At 32.4% G+C, this 10,214-nt stretch overlaps 1 pseudogene; it reads right to left on the reverse strand.

Moving 5' to 3' along the window:
- Window positions 1–8,645: 8,645 nt before the first annotated feature.
- Window positions 8,646–9,965, reverse strand: LOC134726475 (monocarboxylate transporter 12-like; annotated as a pseudogene).
- Between the last annotated feature and the right edge of the window lie 249 nt (window positions 9,966–10,214).

Consider the following 10,214-nt stretch of genomic DNA (forward strand, 5'->3'; position numbering starts at 1 on the left):
TGTTTGAACTCCTTGGGGTTTTCTAATAAGATACAGCCCCATAACACAAAATTTTAGAAGATTCTTGATTTTCTTTCTTTTTATATGAGACCAAAATAATACCAATGTTAATATAAGGTAAAAGTCAGAGTCAGCCTTTTCCTGTCATATTTTATAAATCAAATATATCAAAAAGGAGCTCCATGACCTGTCAATATTTTTAGCTTATTTTTATCCTTAAATATCTTCCAGCTGTAAGTATCAGTTTTGAATTCTTGATGTATTTAATTTTACCTTAGATCACCTAAGTACATCCTTAAGCACTTACTACTGACACTTACACTAAATAAATCTTGTCTTGTAATTGATTAATTTAGGCATAATTGATATTGAAATTATTTCTGATCTTGTGTTGCAGAGTTATGGGACTTTTAACAGTAATATTAATGATATATTTATAAAACATAGAATAATCTCAAAAAGTAACATCACAAAAAGTACTGAACTCTGAGGAAAATTCAAAATGGAAAGTCCCTAATGAAATGGCAAAATCAAATGATAAAACACATGATACGAATGGATAACTACTGTCATACTCTTGACTTTTTTCAGGCATTTTCTGAAGTAGAAAATGGTATAAATTATTCCACATGTTCGTTTTACTGACTTATGATTTAAAACCTTCTAAATTTTCCTTTTGTTTTCTTTAAAAAAAATCTGTATGCAAAAAAAATAATGTGTATCAATCCCTCTTTGTTTCAAATTTTGTTTTATATCATAGAAAAAACTTATTTGGAAGGAATTGATCTTTGTCCAGTATGTAATCAATGTACCAACCAACAAATTTTACTTTAGAGAGGTAGAATGTTGCAAATATAGTATTGATATACCTATATGATGTGAGTAATTAGTAAGGGAAATAATTGTCTGATACAGTAGTTTTAAGTTATTCTGTTCATCAGCTTACAACAGAAGCTTACACCGAGTTCATTGAGTGTGTAGCCAAAGGTAATATCATTGGTTAGCTTGCTTGTAAGCTGAACCGTTAAGATATTGGTATGTCAACTACCCTACTTTAAGAGTAGACAAGTCCGACAGATAATCAATCTATCTGTCTGTTGGACTAGGCTACTTCGAAAGGAGGGTATTATACCTGACCTAATAATGACTTCACGGTTCAGCTAACAAGCAAGCTAAACAAAGATATTACCTTTTGCTACACAATCAATGAAATCGGCTGTGAAAACATTCAACATTTCATTTTTGAGAAGCTGATATTGGTTTTAAAAGAATTGCTCACTGTAATTCAAAACTTTCAAATTATTCTTTTAGTGTGTACATTTGTTGTACTATTTAAGATTTAATTAACTGCCCACTTGAATAATATCCGTTATGGAGGTGTTCCATAATTGGAAGGAAATACATATAAAAGAAGATTAGATTTTGGGAATACCATATACAGAATAAGATAGGCAGTGTATATGTTGAAAGTTGATGTCTGTGATGTTTTTCAATTGTTACTTATTGAAGGTCTCATTTGTTAGTTTCGTATGGTCTCAATTTTGTACATATTATATACCAGTTATTGTTTTTTATTATTTTAGTATTTATTCTGCAGTAATCAGAAAATGTGTATAAATCTTTATTAACCTTATTATTTTAAGTATATTTATCATTACCTTGAAGGTATAAAGTCATTCAATCTTTATTTATAGATTCTTAAATACATGTATATGTTTCCATGGCGATTTTTATTGTTTTCTGCAATGTCAATTTATTATTGTTATTTGGAAGGAACTTGTGCATTTATTTGATATACATATAAATATAGTATGTCAAAATCTATAACAAGTTAGAGGAGCACATATTAAATTTATGGGATATGTATGATCTAGACTTATAATTTATTTCTATTTGGTTTCTAAATCACATTTGATTTACATTTGTAAGCCTTTTATATTTTACAAATAATTGTTGGTAGCCGCAATGATGAAAGGGGTAGAAGGCAGATCCTATGATAACAGAATCATGCAGGCATCAGCAAGTGTTAAAGTTTGTGACTATGTAATAGTCTTGCTCACAATTTCCTTCAGTTTGTTACCTTTTTAACTGTTTCAAGCATCAGCAAAATCTTTTTTTTTATTATCTTGCAGTCTAGACCTACTGCAGTTTTGGCAGTTCCTTCAAGTGTACTTACTGTGTATTTTAACAAAATGAGATCACACATAAAATTTTGAAAACTCATGAGAAAAGTTTTATTGTTGAAGCTGGCTAATATAAAACAAATTATAAGACCAAAACACTTACTTGTCACATAATACAATTGTATAGATCTCTTGTCTTTTGTTAAAGGTAGCTACCATTGTTATGAAAAGTAATATGTTTTGGCAGTTTACTAACAATTTCAATTGCTTTGGAACATTTTGAAGATATTAAATTGACTTTGAAGGTCACAATATATGCGAAGGTCACACATTTATACCCAGTAATAATATTATCTACAGTTTTTACATTTGTAAAAAGGTCCAAAAGATTTTTTTTAACGAAAATTGGGTGATTCCTAAATATTTCCAGAGAAAGCCCATCAGTTAGCAAGTACTCACACTGAGAAATGATCGAGGAATGAATGAATGGATGAAAGAATGACGTTTTAGGGTCACAATCACAAAACATTAATCAAAAATTGATTCAAATGGGGACTTGTAATGTTCTGAAAAAGAGAGTATCAAATCCTCAAGTTCACCTGCTGTAAACATTGCATTTGAACCTATAATATTGTATTTTACAATATCACCGGTCAATGTTCCTTAGTAACTACAGCAAATTCAATATACTGCAAACATTGAGATACTGACAAACGGTTGTTTTTGTATATTTGCAATCATAAAGAGTATTTGAAAATATCTTCCAAACTAATAGTTTGAGAAAGCTATATAAATGGTATTGAATACCCATATTGGTTATGATGGAAAATTTAATGTATGGAAATTGCGAAGATAACAACTATTGAAAATTTCCATGTTTGCAGTATGAATTGTAAGTTTCAATTTTCCTAGTGCAGATATACTGGAGCATTGATTTGACTAACCAAGTTCATATAAGTTATAATAAGGATATGGGTTATTTTACCTGATTGATATAGGGCTAAAAGGGAAATATAAATGGGTTTTTAGGGAAAAGTGAAGTTTGGCCCCATGTTATCAAAGACTTGAACACCGTTTTGATCTGTTGTTGTATGATAACCTCTATTGTATTTTTAGATTTGATATTTACCTCATTTCACATATGTCCAAATTGTTTATGATATATGATATCTAGATACTCTAAGGGAAACTAAATAATTAATCTGGTAAAGGAGATAATAAATATTGTACAGTAAATATGTGTTAGTTTCTACTTACAGCACATTGTCAATATCAAGATCAAGATCTTGTCCTTGAATCAAGATTTTAAGCTTGTATTTTATTTTGCATATTTATAATTGAAGATATATACTTTTTATTACCTATTTTGTTGTACTATATTGTTCTTGTTATAATGTGACTGAAAATAAAGTCCCTTGAATCACTGACTCTACTCTTTCCTTTTCATATACTTTGAATCAAGTGTAAAGAATTGTTTAATTGTTGTAGAATGAATTCAACAACTGATTTCAATCAACAACAATACAATACACTGCAAAAATTGGCACTCAGTAACGTCGAAAAGATTAATTAAACAACCACAACAAATGCTCTGTCCAAACTGTCCATGCAAAACAAGTTTAGATAATGCAAATAATTAATAGTTATTAAAGGTACCAGGATTATAATTTAATACGCCAGACGCGCGTTTTGTTTATATCAGACTCATTAGTGTCGTTCAGGTTAAAATAGTTATAAAACCAAACAAGTACAAAGTTGAAGAGCATTCAGGACCTAAAATTTCAAAAGGTTGTACCAAATACGGCTGGGGTAATCAATTCATGGATTAGAAAATCCTTAGTTTTTCGAAAAATTAAAAGTTTTGTAACAGAAAATATATAAAAAATGACCATATGATTGATATTTATGTCAACACCGAAGTGCTGACTTCTGGGCTGGTGATATCCGACCCTTGCAGTATAACAATCTGGTATTCTCCAATAGCAATATACCACCATCTCATAATGAATGTTATATCTACATTTAACGGTACCAATTTTCTTGTACCAAATGGACATTTCGACAATGTATGTCTCTTCAGGGATGCCCATTGCTTGTGGGCAAACTACATTTTGTATTTGAAAATTAAAAAAAAGAACTTATGAAAACGTCAAAAGAGGGACAAAAGATACCACAGGGAAAGTCAAACTCCTTTATCGAAAATAAACTGACAACGCCATGGCTAGAAAATAAAAAAGACAAGCGAACAAATTAATTAACACAAGACATAACACAGAAATTTAAAGACTTAGCAACAAGAACCCCACCAAAAACTTTGGGTTATCTCAGGTGCTCCGAAAGGGTAAGCAGATCCTGCTCCACATGTGACACCCGTCGTGTGTCTCATGTTATTACAAACCCGGTAAATAGTCTATTTCGACAGGTCACATTTGTGGTGAAAAGGGAAGTGGATTGATATAACGACATAAGGAACGTATCCGATATCAAGCTGATGGAAACATAAATGATCTAAATTATAGTGAAATCAAAACCAGCAATCAGAGCTGTGAAAGAGGGAGATGTAACACGTGTATACCATATATAGTATTTTTTAATTTAAAATGGGTCAAATATGATCTGTATAGTCATGTCAGCCCTGACGTACTGACTACTGACGATGGCAATAACCTCGGGGACAAAGAACTCATCAGTAGAGGTGTTGATAAAGTGTTAGAAATTCTTCCACATGTTCATTAAAACAATTAAGTGTTGTACACATTTAAACACTTCAAGACATGTGCTACTTTATTTATTTTGGTAGTTGGAAGCCTCTGGAAAGGTCCACGAGACACTTGAGTAGAGTAATTTGATCACTGGTGCTTCACGGGTGATTGCATGGGGTTGCATCTAACTTGAGATCTTGTGGTATATGTTCTTCACATCTTATTTGTAATGAAATATTTTGTATCTCTAGATTAGCCTTCTTTTGTCTGTTGTAAACCACGGGTACCCATCCTTTTCAATGCAGCCTTCGTAGCTTTATCTGCTAAGTTATTATAGCTTCTAATGGTATTCTATATATAGGTTCAATATGTCATTTACAATGGCAATTTTGTCATACTGTGTTTTGGCTTTGGATTTAAATTTTGAAGATCGTCTCAAAATACGCCGTTGAGGTTTATAAACAAAAATATGTATAGTAAATTATATAATCGCTGATATTCTAGACATTCAATTCAGTATTACCAATGTAGTGGTCAGACAAACCGGGCATCACTTCTCAGAAGGAATGAAGAGTTCCAAGCGGTGATGTAGGTTTCTTCCCTTCGTAAATGTACAGATTCAAACTTGAGCTTGGATGATCGTTATGGAATATCTGTTTCACAGATGAGATGACAACGGATATTTTCAAACTGTCAAAACTACAGCCTAATCCACTCTTCACCGAAAGTGACATACCAAATTAAACTGATCATCGGGTTTGAACTTCAATGATCATCTCGACGAGATCACCCCCAGTCTTTTGTGGGGTTCGTGTTGATAAGTCTTTAGTTTTCTATATTGTATTTTGTGTTAAGTTCTAAGTTTGTATTTTCTAATTTTTGGTCATGACGTTAGTCAGATTTTTTGAATGTCCCTTTAATATATTTGGTTTCTATTCTTCTCTAAAAAGATCTTTATGATTTGCAAGAATTCAGTCTGATGTATTTGGTCCCCTTGTAACACGTTATTTGTGCATCTAGCTATCAGGTTTTTGGTTTTGTGAGTTCAGAGTGCGCGTAGGTCCAGAGGCGCGATTAGGAATCAAAAGACTTTTATTGTTGTTAACATTTGTTTTTCCCTTTGTAGTATTTTTTATTTTACTTATTCAAAACTTTATAGAGAAGGTGTAGTCTATTACGACGCATTTGTTTATTTACATTTAGTACTGTATGTACTATCAACCACAAACACTTTTTTATTGGCGTCTTCGTCATATTCATTTGTATGTGTTTTTGAGATTTTTAGTCTATTGAATTTCATATCTATTCATATCTATATGCTGTATACTGACATAGATATGCTGAATTTCAATTATTGTCATACTAAACAATTATGTATGTTTGGGACACTCATCCAATTTTGTCAGTTTTTATGCACTTTTGTACTGTGACAAAGAAGGACGAAAAATACCAAAGGGACAGTCAAACTATAAATCGAAAATAAACTGACAACGCCATTGCTAAAAATGAAAAAGACAAACAGACAAACAATAGTATACACGACAACATAGAAAACTAAAGAATAAATTTACAACACGAACCCCATCTTCCACTCATACTGATTCATTCACAATCTTCCACTCATACTGATTTATTCGTAATCTTCCACTTCTCATTTTTGCTACTCATACTTATTTCTTAGCATTCTTTTCTGTTTACAAACTTTGAGTTTTCGAAAAACTAAGGATTATCTCATCCCAGACATAGATTTTCTGAACCGTATTAGGCACAACTTTTTTGAATTTCGGATCCTCAATGCTACTCAACTTTATACTTGTTTATCTTTATAAATATTTTGATATCAGTGTCACTGATGAGTCTTATGTAGACGAAACGCCCGTCTGGCGTACTAAGTTATAATCCTGGTACCTTTGATAACTATTTTGTTATCATTTTTACACTTATACTAATTCATTCAAATTCTTCCACTCATTCTGATTTATTCACAATCCTCCACTGATACTGATTTATTCACAATTCTCCACTCATATTGATTTATTCACAATACTCCACTCATGCTGATTTATTCACAATCCTCGACTCATACTGATTTATTCACAATCCTCCAATTATACTGTTTTATTCACAATCCTCCACTCATACTGATTTCTTCACAATCCTCCACTCATACTGATTTCTTATCATTCTAACACTCATACTGATTTATTCACAATTCTCCACTCATACTGATTTATTCACAATCCTCCACTCATACTGATTTATTCACAATCCTCCACTCATACTGATTTATTCGTATTATTCTACTCATGCTGATTGAAGTGTCGTATAACAGAATACTCTCACAAAATACTACTTAATACCAATCAAGTGAAGAACAGATTTATATTTGACATGTAGCAAGAGTAAAAAACAATCATGAGTTAGTTAAACGGACTGGAATGTTTCTGTTTCACAAATGACGGCGTCGATGTTATAATTATCGTAACCTCAATTCTGTCTTTCTTTCCCTGGATGTGATTTACAGAATAAGACTTATCTCCAGATATGTATTTAAATAAGCAACACGACGGGGACCACATTTGGAACAGGAACTACATAAACTACCGGAGAGAAAGGGATAACCCCAATTTTTGGTGTGGTTCCTGTTGTTCTGTCGTCTGTACGTTTTCTTTGTTGTGTATTGTATATATTCCGTTAGTTTTTCTTTTTTTTAAAGGTTTATATTACTTTATTTTCTATTTTATTTCGGGAGGTCAATATGATATTACATGTATTTCATGATGATGCAGATTCTTAGTTTCTATTATAGGATATAGGTCAGACTTTAATAGCCCAGTGAACCTAAATGGATTAAGACTTGGTACATCTGGAAAAATATAATTTTACTGAATGTACATAACATAATAAATGTAACATTGTTTAAAACATTAAAAACACAAATTTTCCTTTTTTTGTATAATTTTGTCAAGGACTTGCAACATAATGTTTAAAAGATTAAAGAAATAATTCATTATATAACAAATAGAAATACTGAGTACAACATAAGCACTCTATCTGCCCATATACATTAATAAAGATTTGTGCATGAAAATAAGCTGCAGCTTGATTTGCTCATAAAGTACTATCGGAGTACTCTGGCTCGATGGTTACTGATTGCATGCTTATTTTCCGTATTTCGTATATATTTTAATCAGTTTGGCGTGTTTTTTTCTGTTTTATTAGAGATGTGATGAACACAATGATACCAGAAATACCGATACAGATGCCTGCGGAATAAAATGTTTTGTCATAGATTCGAGTCGTGTCATAGCTACCAGGCGTACGCGTGTCATACAACCATTCTGAAAGAAACAAAATATAATATAGAAATGTATATATGTATATATGCAAAACACATCGTGAATTCAAAAATTACTATTGTGGACAAACAGATCAACATAGTAACTGTTAAAATATTAGTGAGTGCACATGTGGTTGTAGTTTCCGAAACTCGTTTTGCAGCGGCGTAAAGCAATCATCAATAAATAAATCACAATTCGTTATGAAAAGACATGCTTTTATGTTATTGACTTCGTTTGGAAGTGGTTCGGTATTTTGATTTACTTGCAGATATATGGTCAAATTTGCATTTCGAGATGACAACAATTCAAATTCGAATCATAATAAATGAGCTAGACTCTGTAGAATGGGTCGGTTTGGACAAAAACACTAAATTAATTAATGTGGTTTTCCTCAGCAATGTTATCTATACATACGATAAGATATAACATGACCGGCGTATTATAGACAATAGTGAAATAAAATAAATTACTCCTAGTTTTTAAAGCTTACCCATTACTGGTGGTCCGATTAAAAAAGACACACCTTGAAGAAACATCACAACTCCATAGGCATCAGTAAGTTTGTCTATCCCAAGAATATCTGCAATTATTACGAACGTGAGTACTTCTGCTGAAGCTGAAAAGAGTCCAAACAGTCCGGAAAGTATTGTGCAATGAAGAAAAGTGGTAAATAGCGGAACTACAGCTAAAACTGCACCTGTCAATAACAAACTTCCACTGTATAGATATCGTCGATTTATCTGCTTTCTATCACCAAGGAAACCATAAGGCAATTTTCCCAAGGTATGCGAGATTCTGATTACGGTAATCATAAACACTTTCTCCTTATCTCCAAAGCCAAGAATGCCAACCCGGATTACATTGAATACGGAAGGTACGTAATACCAAAAGTACAGACTAATGCTGGAGAGTGCAAACAAAACAAACCGTGCATTTGTGAAAATTGAAATGTCAATCAAGGGTTTGTTTTTTCGCATGCATGGAGTCTTTTTAGTTTCACGCATATTATAACAACTTACTGGATTGGATTTATAAATGTCTTGCGATTTAATAGATTTTGTAACTAAACAATCCCCGGCAATAGGGGTTAATTCATTAGCATAATCTCCTTGAACTTGTTCTATAAATATGTTATCATCACAGTCTGTTTTTTGAACATCTATATATTTTTCAAGAGGTTTGAAAACAGCTCCACAGACTACAATATGCAAAGAAATAGCACCAATAATCAGGACAGCTCCACGCCAATTATATGACATAATGAGATATTGATATAAAGGAACGAAAATGAACGCTCCAATTCCGGCGCCACAACGTGAAATTCCTGTAACTAGGGTCCTTTTCTTTTCAAAATACATCGCAACCACAACGATCGAGTTCAAATAAGGCATCGACATACCCAGACCTGCTATAAAACCATATGTCACGACCATAGCCTCTACGGAATAAACAAAAGTACTTGACATGAAGCCTATGGCAGTAATCAGTCCACCAATTATAGTCGCTTTCCTAAAACCAATTCAGTTTGTTACAACGCTTGCAATTGGTCCACATAACAATGGAACGGCAAAAAGTATCGACCAAATCCATGCAGTTGTACTACTCGATTCTCCAAAATAATCCATTAGAGTTAAAAACAATACTGCAAACGAATTAGTGCAACCGTCAGTAATCATGTTGATAATAAAAGCAGAAAATACCACCACCCAACCCCATCCGCCGTCCGGTGCTTCGTGTACCTTACCAAGCCGTATTGATTTTGTTACCGGGACCGTTTCATCACTGCATTCTTCTGTCATTTTAAATCTATTTGTATAAACAGAAAATCATAGGTTTAGTCAAGGGTAGTGACCAAAAAGAAAATTATGTTAAAAACTGTAATGAATATCGAAAATTTTAGCAAAAACTTACGTTACAACACAAATATACTTGAAGGGTTATTTCTTCGTAATTTTTATAATAATTGTAAATGTTGCAAGCGATGTATTTGTGACCGATAATGAGTGATTTGTAGTATCACTAACAGTTTCACTGAATAGACAACTTTC

This window comes from Mytilus trossulus, chromosome 7, assembly GCF_036588685.1.
Source record: "Mytilus trossulus isolate FHL-02 chromosome 7, PNRI_Mtr1.1.1.hap1, whole genome shotgun sequence".
In the NCBI taxonomy this organism is placed as follows: Eukaryota; Metazoa; Mollusca; class Bivalvia; order Mytilida; family Mytilidae; genus Mytilus; species Mytilus trossulus.